Below are 13,717 nucleotides of genomic sequence, written 5' to 3'. Positions count from 1 at the left end.
TGCATCTATAGCAGATCTCAGTCTGGCTTCTCAGTGGACAGAAAGAAAGAAGCCAACTTTGACCCAATTCTCACTCACTTACCTGGACTTTTCTTCATTAAATGTCACTTTATATAGATCAAAATGGTGACTCCTCAGTCCTGAGATATGAAGGTCAGTTGTGAAGCCAACAAAATTTATGTTATACCTTCCCACTTAACCAGACAACCATCTTCTCCCTCCTTCTCCACCGTCTCCCAGGCCTGCCAAGTCAAAGTGAATCAAATAGTCACACAGTTTTGGGAGAGACAGAGTCGATCTTTAACCAAGCCCACTCTACTTGATTATGCCTGAAAGAACTGAATCAATATATTCATTGAGTTGGAGTTGATAACAAAAGTTATGTCGCTTGAGTTATGCATCCTCTGATCAGTTATCATGGTGTCCACAGGTATTGAAAAGGTTACGCAGGAATAGATAAACAGAATAGCCCCACCTTTCTTTGGAACCTTGAAAAAAATATCTGTGGTATTAGTCACATCTAGTGCCTAGGAAGAAAATTGGCTTGACTCAAGTATATGGTGCTGGGAGAGATGGTAGATGAGGATACAGAATTAGATATTGAAAGGGTATTATCTGCCATGCCAGGAATTTTGCCCCTTGTGCTACAGCTGCTGAGGAGGTAATAGAAATGTATCAACATGGTCATGATATGACTAGGTTTGGTTGCTTCTTGTTCTTGTTGGGTTTTGATTTTTGGCGTTCTGGTTTGGAAATTTTATTTGTTTCTTTCTGGGTCTTGCCCAAAGCGTGCAGGATGGACTGAACTGACAGAAATTTTATGGGAGGTACATTGATCATCAGCTGTAAAACATAATGGTGAGAGGTGGCAAAGGCCTAAGCTAAGGCATGAAAATTAGAAAGGCAAGGCAGAGAACACTTTGAAAGCCATTTGAAAGGTACCACTGATGTAACCTAAAACTTGTTGGTATTTGTGCATTCAGGACAAGGAGTAGCTTAGGCTATTGGAGGTTTCCACCTTTTTATTAAAAAAAAAAAACCAAAATAAAAGTAGAGTACAGAGGTAAAACTCTGAAGCCTGGCAAATACAAATGAGTTGCCAAAATTTAATGAAGAGAAAAAGAATTATCGTTGGTGACTCCCAGCTCTGTATCTTGCTTGAGAACTGGAAAGATACTTGAAGAAATAATCAAACTATCAATTTGCAACCTTCTAGGAGAAAACAAGATCCTGAGTTGCAGCCACAACAACTCAGGGAAGATCAGATTGTCCAAACCAATCTCATTTCCTTCTGTATTACAGTGACACCCCAGGGTGTTAAGGAGGAAGCAATAGTTGTAATCTACCTGGATTTCAGCTAGAGTTTTGATTCTGATTTCATTTCACATGACATTCTTATTAACAAGTCAAAGAGATATAGGCTCGCTCCAGGATGGTACTCAAAGAGAGGGTTACAGGGGACCAAACTAAAAGGAAAAAAAATCAGAGGAATTCCACTGTAGTCAATCTACTTAACATCTTTGCTAGTAGCCATTGGAAATAACTGCTAAGAAAATTTCAAATTGATGATAGTGAAGGAAATGTTCTTCCTCCATAAAAGTGTTGTAAATACTAAAAAGTAGGGCCTACCACGTGGGGGAAAGATACAAGATGGAGAGAAGCAGTGAGGCCACCTGAGTAAGTAAACAGCTGAGTTTATTATGCATATGTGTGTGGAAGTTAGCTGAATTTCCATCCAAAACCAGGAACCTCTTTTTCTACCACCTTCATAAGACTTCATGTCATAGTTTAACATAGGCTTAAAATATTTGAGATGACTCCGTTTGAGATACTGGATAGCACTTGTGTATGGGGGGAAATTAGTTAAGAAACAAATGTTCCTTCTCCTTCATGTATATATAAGAAAAAGAAGAGTAGGATTCTGGACACAGAATAGGATTGGATACTGGATGTAGGATTAGCTCAGTGTGTACATATGTTAAGTAGCCTCCTTGGAATGATTCAAAGGGGGCTCACAAGAGGGGTTCTCCTAAAAAGCACCATCCCCAGCTGCTGGTTGATACCTGAATTTCCACCATTAGAGAAGGGAACTGAAATGGATTGAGCCACTTCTTTGAGCCAAACACTCTGCATAGCCTATCGTATATGACTTCTTAGAGAACCCTGCATGGAGGCACTATCACTTCATTGTACAATGAAGGAACTGGGGCTCAGAGAGGCCAAGTCACTTACTTAGAGTCACACAGTTTATCAGTAGTGGAAACAGTACTTGAAGCTAGGTTTGTCAGCTTCAGATTCTGTGTTGTTTCTGTTATACCACATTAAAAGTTCAGTCTTTTGAGTTATTGTTTTCTTATACCTTGGGAAAGTTGACACTGCTAATGGTGGCTAATTCACTTTGGTGAGAGTCACTTTCAGACTCATCTCAGTACCTAGATGGGGAAAGGGCTATAATAAAGAAGATGAGAGCCAAAGAACTGGGAAGAGGGGAAGAGTATATCTCCAAACGTAGGATAAGATGCAATTCTGGAAACTGACAACAGCAATGACGAACTCCTTGAACACGTGTCTTGGCTAAGCACCTATGGCTCCTCATAGAGGATAGGATAATAAAAATTGGTGCAAATTCTAGTCATAGGGAAAAACTCAAGAACCCCCCACCCACCCACCCAACATACACACATACAGATACACTCATACAGACAACACCCCAGACATCACACCCAGACACACATACTCATGCTATATGTTAGATTCATAGGACCCTTCCATAAGCTAACATTAGACAACCTCCATTGTCACTTGTTTACTTTAAAGCTAAAGAGACCCTGGCGTGAAGTGATGGATTTCTATATGCAAAGTCCCTCAGCTACTTATGGCTAAATATACCTCAGTCCTGGGTCTTCTGACTGCCATAAGCAAGTCTTCACTCCTGGGGACTATACATTTTTTATAGTTTAAGTTCATACCCATCTGAAACAAGGGGGTTGATAAAAAGTACTTTCATTTGGGACCTTTGAATTGTTTTATATGCTTAAAATATTTTATAGCTTAAAATATGAGCTAGAACTAGAAACTAGAAAGCTATTGTAGAAGATATTTGCTATTTTTGTTCTCCAAAATCCATTCATTCTTCCCTTTTCCTTGGTAACAGAAGGCTGATCTCCCCATTCATAGAAGAATAGATGAATTTGATTACGAAAAGATTCCCTTGATCCTAGCTGATATTTTTACTCATGAGGATGTGGCCCAGTTTTCACAAATGAGATATGAAGAGATATTCACCAGGGTGGGAGAAAAGTTTCCACATTATTTCTTAGGTTTTTTTTTTTTAATGTTTAGTTATTTTTAAGAGTCAGAGAAAGAGACAGAGTGCAAGCAGAGGAGGAGCAGAGAGAGTGAGGGAGACACTGACTCTGACTGAAGCAGGCTCCAGGCTCTGAGCTGTCAGCACAGAGCCCGACATGGGGCTCGAACTCATGAACTACAAGATCATGACCTGAGCCGAAGTCAGATGTTTAACTGACTGGGCCACTCAGGTGCCCCAAGAAGTTCCAGGTGGAGCAGCAAGAAGAGAAGAAGCTGCCATTCTTCCTTGGGATGGTGTGTTAGCTCTTGAGCCAGTGTGGCCATTTCTCTTACCATAACGGGATTCCAGCCTAAGGACAAACTGAATGCACAAAGAAGGGCAAAATAGGTAAAAATGAAGCACAGGGAAACAGAGGCCTCATGGCAACAGGACTCTCAGCATCAGGCCATTCCAGCTGTCATTCGTGTTCTTCACCATTAAGTCCCATCTTAAATTAAGTCAGTTTGGATTACACTTTGTGACACTGCAGCATAAACAACTCAACAAGATCGAGCTGTACTTTCTGTTGTTGTGGCATTAGCAAACATTACCTCACAGTGTGGTTGACTAGCCAAACCAGCTGCAAGTTCACAAGACGGCGTAACCAATAGGTACATCCCAAAGGCATCCATGCACATAGTAGAGTGGACAGGGTTGATGTTAGTACAGGGACTAATTCTCTACAAAGCACAAAATCTGGTTAGAGGAAGAGGGAATAAAGTACTGGGGTAAACCAAAGGAGGATGGGCCAGGCCATACAACATATCCCCAGGGGTGTGGTACAGAATAAAAGCTATAGTTTAGGGGACTTTCAAAGTAGGTAGGGTCCCTTCGGCATGGGGTTCTTAGGAAAAGCTTTGGGGAAGAGGTGATATTTGAGCCAGCTCTTAAAATAGAAATCGTGTGACACTAATGGTGCTAGTATCTCTCTGGATGCTACCTGCCATCTCTGAAAACCAGATGGGAACCTGTGAGGGACAAGGGTTTGACAGTTGCAAACAGAGGAGAACATACTCTCCATTCTAAATGTTTCTGTTGGAGGACCTTCATCTAGATCCCTGTTCTCAGAGTGGGGGTTCTGCACCAGCATCGTCATCATCGTCTGGGGGGTGTAAGAAATGCAAACATTCGGGCCCCAAATCAGATCTACTGACTCAAAAACTCTGTGAGAGGGGCCTAACAATCTGCATCTTAGCGAGCTCTCCGGGTAATTCTGTTGCACACTCAACTGGGAGAACCGCTCATCTTAAGGGGTTCTTGAAGTGTCCTTAGCTAGGTGTTCATGAACTTGGATGGGGAAAAAAGAATTCTCTTTCTATGTTTACTAACCTCTAACCAAAATATAGCATTTCTCTCCAGTATGAAACTGGATGACACACCAGAGTGGCACTTAACAGTACACATCACCGCTAGAAATCAGAGGTATTGTCATATCACATTCCTGTGGTGGCATATGTCTCAAATTATCACTAACACTCATCGCCACTTTGAAATTATGGTAATTATGAGGACTGTGACTAGATCTTATTATTAATCTGTTAAGAAATAAACACACATATTATTATACCTCGAAATTTTAAAAATAGTTTGATAACTGTGTCTTAATAGAGTTCCTTTGCAAGTCTACATATTTTATTTTACATATTTAAACACCAATTCTAGCAAAAGGACCAAAGTCTTCACTGGACCACTGAAGAGGAGCGTGGCTTGAAAAGTGTAAGCCCCTGACCTGGGGTAACCCTGGTGTCTCTCCCCCTCCCCCTCCGCCAGTGTTCCCAGCACGAGCAGAGGTTATGATTTGAGTGGGTAGAGATGCGGAAGCTGCAGGAAAAGCTGAGTCCACTCCTCTCCCGCTCCCTGTATCGCCTGGGTGGGGAACTCACAGGCCCTCCGTCGTGCAGTCAGGGCCTGCCAGCAGTCCGCCCTTCCTCTGGCTGGTGGATATCCTGTCTCCTTCAGAGCTGCAGTCCCACGGAGCCCACCTGGACATGGACTAATGCAGAGCTCCGTGCTCCAATCCGGCTTTCTCCACTCACAAAGCGAATATTTTGATCTCCAGCCGTCTGTCTCGTATCTGTTTCTTAATTGGTTCCAAACTCAAGCAGGGAAGAAAAGCATCATTTATCGGCCTTCTAAAACTTCACCAATCTGTACGCTGATCTTTTTTCTTTTCTTTTTCTTCTGGGAATATACTGATGTAAAGGAGACAATGCAGGAAATCAGGCAGCCCCATCCCCACCCGGGGGGTGGGGGTTCTGAATTGTGCCTTAGTAGCATTGGAACCAGATGCCAGACAGAAGCTTGAAGCCAGGCACTTCCTCCTCGTTTGCCCTAGAATCAGGGTTATAAATTAGTTGGGTCATTGCCCTTTAAAAGAGGAGGAAAATATGAAGTGATAATAGTCAAAGTCATCGTTGTGCATCCAATGAAATCCGTAAACCGGCTGTAAAGATTCCTCTTTAGCCTAACATAGCTCTACAGACAGACACTGGCTGACTTTCTAGATCTTCAGATTAAACCCTGCCCCCAAGCAGCTCTTTCCGCTTTACCACTATTAACTTGTTAGGCCAAAAATGGCTAACCTTATCATGAAATGAAAGAGAACAATCGTGATCACAGTGTTTAGTTCTGCAATATGCAAGGACAGAAAGCCAACCGAAAGGTTGACTCTGGAATTTGGAGAAAAATCCCCAACTCAGCCTAGTTCCATACTAACCCCTCCTACTGGCAGAGGCCCTTACTGTGAAGAAGGCCCTATGGCGGTGACTCTTCTTGGGTCATTCACCCTAACTGTAGGAGCTGGCATTACCACCACGCATTTTAACAGCTGAGGGCACTGAGGTTTAAAGAAAGGGAACTTCCTCAAGGTCAACTAAAGTTGTGGGGCTAGGATTTAAATCCAGACCCAGATGTAGAAAGCCCAGGCTCTTAGCCATTGTCAGAGATATTAGTCTGTTCTCTCTGTACCTCTGTTTGATCACCCGCCTACCAGCAATCTTGTATCTTCACTTCAGAATTTATGAATGCTTAGGATGCACAATTCTGTGTGTTTCCACAGGGTATCCAACTTAAACCCCATAACAAACATGTTACATGAGTCATGCTATCATCTCCATTATGTAGAAAAGCAAACAGAGATTTAGGGAATGAGAGTAATCTACTTGAGGTTAAACCATGCAACTAATAAAGCATCAGAGTTAACATGTGAACCCCAGTCTTAAGCTGAGTCCAGATTTTATAGATTCCGATGAATAACAGGCATTGGTGGGGTGCCTGGGTGCCTCAGTTGGTTGAGTGTCCGACTCTTGATTCCAGCTCAGATTTGATCCGCTTGGCTTCAGCTTGGTTTGATCTCACAATTCATGGGTTTGAGCCTCACATTGGGCTCTGCCCTGACAGTGTGAGTCTGCTTGAAATATTCTCTCTCCCTCACTCTGCCCCTCCCCCGGCTCACATGCACTCTCTCTCTCAAAAATAAACAAATAAACATTTCTTAAAAACAGGCTTTGGTGACAAGGATTCTCTATTCTTAGCATCTCAGCCCAGCAGATCCTGTCGATGGTGGCCGATAGGGTACATGTGAGGATAGAGCCACATGTAGCTTCAGCACACCAGGCCACTGAAGCTTCTTGCACTTCCGATCTACCTGCACTGCCAGGAGAAATATTCATTTGTTTTCTCCAAATCCTACTGAACTCTTCCGGTTCCTATTTCATAAAGAATAGGAATACTTAACACAGCGATAGCATTTCTGTGCATGGCATATGACTAGAAAGACTAATATAATTGTCAAACCTCCCCCTTCTGATGGAAAGCGAAGCCTGGAAGGTTAGACTCTCAACCCCTTGGACATCTGTCACCTCATTCGCAGGACCCTTCAAGACACATCTCCATCTCTTGGTGCTCAGTCACACTCAGTGTTAACACACGGTAACTGGGCATGTGGGCATAGAAGTAACTTATCCCCCTGCTGAAAAATAATGCAGATAATGGGTTATAAAGCCAAAATTGGGCTTGCCGGCTATCAAGTGGACCATGCTTAGTTTGGTTACTTAAAGGGTGTAAAAAGTGCTACTCTGAGCAACAGTTGTTTTTGGCCGTCCTTTGCAGGGAGATTATGCGACATAATGGGCTCAGTAGTGTGAAAAGGAAACCTACTTTCAGGCTAACATAACCATGAATGTCATCTGGGAAATGAGGAGGAAAGACAGCGATATAATTTTTTAGCTTTTCATTTTTCATATAAAAAGAAAAGGCTCATTAAAGAGAGTTTTAAACAAATTCTATTTCTCTGTGTCTCTCCCAGTTCATTTTTGCGCAGCCCAAGTGTCATTGACGACGCGGATGCTTTTGCACCGCGCAGCGTGTGGTGGACTGCTCGGAGAACAGCAGGGGGCAGTGCTGAGCTGAAGCTGGTGCAGGAACCTTGCTTCAGGCTGTAAAATTGTACTTGTTATTAAATGAAATCTTAAGGCTAACTTAGCCACAGAGGAAATTAAACTGCTAATTACGTGTGTATAAACCACTAAAAATGGGTCTGGCTGTTGCTCGAGACTTCAGAAACACCCACCTCTTTTTGGTTTTTTAAAATATGTAATAATGTCTGGAAATAGTACCTATTAATGATTTTATACAATTAAAAAAAATATTTTAGCATTATCTGTTTGGATAGCCCATCCTTTTCTAAGTAAATAAACAACAGATTAGTGGTTTTAGCTTAGCTTTGTGTATGTTGTGTTCCAAATCATCCACGTCAATGTCTATAAAATCTGAGTCACCCCTGTTCAAACCACGTAGAGCAGACTCCAAGTGGATTGACACAAGATGACCACATTATTTTTGTAGCACTTTCTAAAAAGAAAAAAGCAGCGTTCTGTGGAGGGAAAAATTTCAGATTTAGAAGATTTGGAGAAAAGCTTTTTCTGATCTGGGAGGGAAAAGGAGCAAGGATTGCATACAGGTGCATACACACAAAGAGAGGTGATGTCACTGTGAATTTATCCTCAGGACAAGGAAATAAAATACAGGTATCTCAAAGAGGGTGAGATGCCTATGAGGGGCCAGAATTATTGTGTGTTCTTGGCACTGTGCGGGGCAGCCTAGTAGCTGTGGGTTGATGATCAAGTAAGTGAAAGGGACAGAAACTCAATACCAGGTTTTAACAAAAATCTGAAAACACACTGACGGCAAATGTCTATGGTGCAGCGCATAACGTGAATAATTTGCATGGGCCAGGAGTTTGAGAGTAGTTTTTCATTTGGATCTTAGACTCTTAGTAAACCAAGGAACAGTGTGTTCCTTAGGCCAGCCACATCACCTGGGACCTTGTGAGAAATGCAGAATCTCCACCTACAGTTTCCGAATCTGCATTTTAACAAGTCTGCAGAAGATGGGATTGCGCACTCAAGTTTGAGAAGCACAGTTTAAGGTTTTATCCCCAGTAATTGGCCTTCTCTGAAAAGGGCCTCCCTCCTGCTTTAGTATAGAGACAGTTCATAAAACCCAGCACAGCAAACTCTCATTTAGAATCGATTAAGAGAAGGTTTCGTGGTTGTGGTTGTTTTCCTCTTTGAAACAAATAGAGCCTTTAGAAATCCTTAATGGAGGCTTTTTTCCCAGCTGATGTTAGCTGGACCCGGTCACGGCTGGGAGTCCTGGATGACTGAATGCACCAGGCGGCCGTGGGAACTGTGTATTTCTTCTTGGTGCTTCTGGGCCTACCAAAGATCGGTGAAATGTTGCAGGTTCGCCACCCCTTCCACTGACTTGGCTCTCCAGTTCTTTCTCGGCTTCTTATGGGTTTCATGAAAGGGTGATAATAACCTATTTTGCTTAACCATCAAGAGCTATGACCCAGAAGCTTCTTCCTGCTTCCGCGAGAAAGGGGGGCAGCATGGCGAGATCAGCCAATCAGAGTGATGAGGCTCTCCGGCTTGGCAAAGTGAGATGAATCTAAATCAAATACTTTCCACCTTGGCAATTTTAACTGACTCCCCCAGGAAAGTACAAGAAATGGGTGGAGCCCGAGACTCACGGCACTCTAGCAAGCCTCCTGGTACACTGAGGCAGGTAATACCTTTTAAGCTTGTTAATATCTTCTCCTGCTGGGTTCTACCACTGACTCCAAGAAGCAGCGACTCCCCTCAACCAGCATTACAAAGGAAGGCAGCTTTCAGGGAGGAAGACCAAAAACCCAGGGCTCTACAGCAGCTGGCTTTCTTCTGTGGCTGATTAAAGTGCTTCCCGAATTGTCTTTCTGCCTGGGTCCCAGCAATCATCAGAAGATGCAAAGTGCCGGGATTCAAGGGCCCTACTGCGAGAAATTCAGGCTGCAGATTAGAGAGGCTTCCCTCCTTCCTCCCACAAGATGCATGTGCTTTGTAGTGTTGGATCTGCAGGGACCACGCCGCCAGGGGGACCTGGGAGAGGGCAGCTCAGGTGCACCTTGGAGGCTCCTGGGGGCACGGGGTCCTGCCCTCGTCCGCAGCAATAATTGCCGGAACACCTGAGGCCGGCTCAACAGGCAGGGCTCCCTGGGTAACCACTGCTCGGCTCCTCGGATGACCCCTCTTTTCCGCCTTCAACAATGTAAGATTTAATAGATGGAGGCAGAGATGGGAGGACAAAGAGACCACGTTATGGAGCCAAGAGAGCCTTTATTGGGATCTGCAATTCCCGGGCGAGGTTCTGTGACTCTGGAGGGAGGAGTCAGGGAAGTCGCGCCTGGTATGGGAGAGCAAGGTGTTTTATGGGTGCAGGAGTTCCGGGTTTGAGCTCAGGTGGGCTGATAGCCAAGGAGGGGCATCTTTGGACGGTGGCAGGATTCAATTGGCTGTTCGCTTCGGTGGGGAGGGGGATGCTGGAATTCCATGGTGAGGCATTCCAGTTTGAGACAGTCCAGATTGAGAGTGGGGGTCGTCAGTCCTGGCAGTGCCTGGATCTGTTATCTGACCCGCAATAAAATGGCCGCTGGTGCTTTTCAAATGGCTCGGGTCATCCCAGGTCTGCAGGCGGGGGTTGTCAGTGCTGGAAGCTCTCCACAGCAAAGTGGCCGCTCAGTTGCCTTCCCATGGCAACTCTTACAAACAAAAGGAAAGGTCTTACGTTTTCTTCGGTTTTCAAACAGAAGCTGCAATAGATACAGGCAGATTTTGACTTGTGGACACCGACCTAGGACTCCCACCTGAAATTCTCTCCAAACATTTTAGTGGGAATTAATTGTCAATGGTGATAAAGATAAAACTGCCTCTGGACCCAGAACAGGTGTCTATCCATGAGCCTTTGGAAATGTTTGTTTGTTGGAGATTAATTTTTCCCGTTGCCTTTTTACATCAGGTTTATCCAAGTGTGATTTAGATTGAGTAAAATCCATCTCTGTTGATCTACAGTTCTGAGTTTTGACAAATGAAACCACCGTCGAGATAAAGAACTTTTACATTACCCCTCAAATCTCTTGAACCCCTGTAGAGTCAACCCCCACCCCCGTCCTTGGCAACTGTTGATCTGTTTTCTTTGCCTACAGCATTGCCTTTAGTCCTGAAAGATTTAGTCATTTTCTTGAAGCGAAAACCCTCCTTCCTCACAATAATTAACAAATAGGTACAATGAGCACAATAAGAGAGCAGCAGTCTGGAGTCCTATTAATGTAGGTAAATCCAATCTTTGCACACTGGTTTGGGATATATTCCTTAACTTAGTTAAGCCTCAGTTTTCTTATCTATTAAATGGGGTAACAATAATCAGCAGTAGGTACTGAATACCACATTGCCTACTGAGACTGGTTTAAATCACTTCACAGTGATTGTTTCTCACAGTTTCGGAGGCTGGGGGTCCAAGAGCAAGGTGCCAGTAGCTTCCATGTATAGTGAGGGCCCACTTCCTGGTTCATAGATTGTCATATTTTTGCGGTGCCCTTTTGCGGTACTTTCTGTGGGAGGAATTTCTGCCTCTTTTATACGGACACCAAATTCCATTCATGAGAGCTCTGAATAATCACCTCTCAGAGGCTCCCCTTCAAATGCCATCACACTGAGGAGTAAGGCTTCCACATGGAAATTTCGGGAAGACACAAGCATTCAGACTATAGTAGTGGTTGAGAAGGAAGAACTTGCTCTGCCCTTCAAGGCCCTTCTAGCTGGGCTAAGAATCAAATAGACCGGAAACAGATTAACAAGAGCAAATCAAATTTAATGGCCTATTTATGGGGAATCCACACAGACATGGAAATTGCAAAGACAGTGAGGTAACTTGAGGCTTATAGAAGCTAAGGATTCAGATTCGGATAAGGGTCCAGGTTACAACAGGAAAAAGACCATCAGCAAAGATGAGAGGAGAAGTTTGGAAAACAAAGGTTGTCTTATTATGCAGATAATGTTTTTAGATAATGAGGACTCTCTGTTAGCAGCTCTCTTCCTGGTAGAAGCAAGCAGTTGAGGGGGAGGTCAACAGCTTTTCCCTTATCTGCTAGGGTTTGAATGCTTTTAACTCAAAATAATATTCACGCCACAGTAGCCCATCTTGGGACAGCCTGCCCTTGGCCTCTAGACAGTACATAGCATCTTTGCAAAGCACATACATCAAAGAAAAGAATATTACACATTACACTGAAAAATAAACACATTCATATTTGTTGTATTATTGCTACATTTATAGGTATTCATAAATGATTTATGTTATTGATACCTGCTTTTAAAATTTGCATGAACAGTATACTTTTTGTATCCTTTCGTGGCTTGCTTTTTTCCTATTTAGTAGCATTGTTTTTTAGATTTATCCATTATTTAACTACTAAATAGTATTATATTTCATGAACAAACCAATCTATTTATCCATTCTGCTGTACAGGGACAGTTAGGGTGTTTCCACACTTTAGCCGTGTGGATGTACAGGCATTGCGTTGAATAGGAATGATAGTCTCCAAGCCAGGGACTGATTTCCTTTGGGAGGGGAGAGAGAGGACAAAAGGAAGCAGGTAAGGGTTTTTTAGCTGTCACTGTAATGTATTGTTTCCTAAGGAAAAAAAAAAAAAGATAAGATATAGCACACCCTAGCAATAGAGGTAGCAAATTGTTAATATCTGTTTATTCTGGGCAGTGAATTAATGAGTGTTTATTATATTCACTATAATTAAAAAGATAAATATAAAAAATAAATACATTAAAAAAATCAGTGGATACAGTTTAATCCTGGAATGTTTAAACTGTTATCAATAGAGGGGAATCTGTCCTCTTGAATTTTTCCTAATGAACTTCATGACCAATGTATCTGACATTGTGACATACCCTAGTTATTCTGGGTATAAAAAGTCATTGGGGGAGGTTGCCTGGGTGGTTCAGTTGGTTATGCTCAGGTCATGATCTCATGGTTTGTGAGTTTGAGCCCTGGGTAGGGGCTCTGCTGACAGCTCAGAGCCTGGAGCCTGCTTCAGATTCTGTGTCTCCCTCTCTCTCTCTGCCCCTCCCCTGCTCATGCTCTGTCTTTCTCAAAAATAAATAAACATTAAAAAAAAAAGATGGTATAAAAAAAATCAAGGGGCGCCTGGGTGTTTCAGTTAGTTCAGTTAGTTAAGCATCTGATTTCAGCCGAGGTCATGATCTCACGGTTCGTGGGTTCAAGCCCCACATCGGACTCTGTGCTGACAGGTTCCGGACTGGAGCCTGCTTTGGATTCTGTGTCTCTCTCTCGCTCTCTCTCCCCTTCCCCTGCTCTCTCCCTCTTTCTCTCTCTCTCTCTCTCTCTCTCGAAAATAAATAGATATTGAAAAAAACAAAAAGAAAAAGCCAGGAGTCAGCCGTTCCCTTAATAAGTGTTACTGCCTAGTCAGTGACAGTGGTTCTTGGCAATGTTTTCCTGTAAGGATCCAGGTGGGGTTGTTGCTGTGTTGTTGTTGTTGTTGTTGTTGATTTGTTTTTCCTGCTGTTCTTGTTTTTGCTGTTGTGGTTGTAAGTAGTGAGTTTTGTGCAGTAAGAAGCATGTACCAGAGCCCTTTTAAAAATAACTAGATATTGTTTGTATGTTAAAGAGAAAAGGGTTATGAGGCATCTAGCAATTCATCTCCTCAAACTCTGCCGCTAGCAGGACTTGCCTAATACAGGGCACCAAGAGCATAAGCATGCTTTTCCCTTTATTTTACTCATATTTTACAAAATAAAGGGAACTTGGCTTTGGATAGAAAATAGCTACACTTTGGAAATAGTTGTGAGGCTTACCCCATTCCTTAACTTTAATGACTTTCCCTGGTATTTAATGCCATCTTTCCTTTCTTCTGTGACTGGACTTTTTTGTATGCTCTCAGGATAGCTAAGAAAACAAACAAGGCTATGAAAATACAGCTTACCCCAGGTTCGCTGGGCTAACGCTGCAAGTGGG

The sequence above is a fragment of the Suricata suricatta genome, chromosome 13 (assembly GCF_006229205.1).
Source record: "Suricata suricatta isolate VVHF042 chromosome 13, meerkat_22Aug2017_6uvM2_HiC, whole genome shotgun sequence".
NCBI classification, from domain to species: Eukaryota; Metazoa; Chordata; class Mammalia; order Carnivora; family Herpestidae; genus Suricata; species Suricata suricatta.
The sequence above is the reverse complement of the archived record's forward strand: the minus strand, read 5'-3'. Positions refer to the sequence as shown.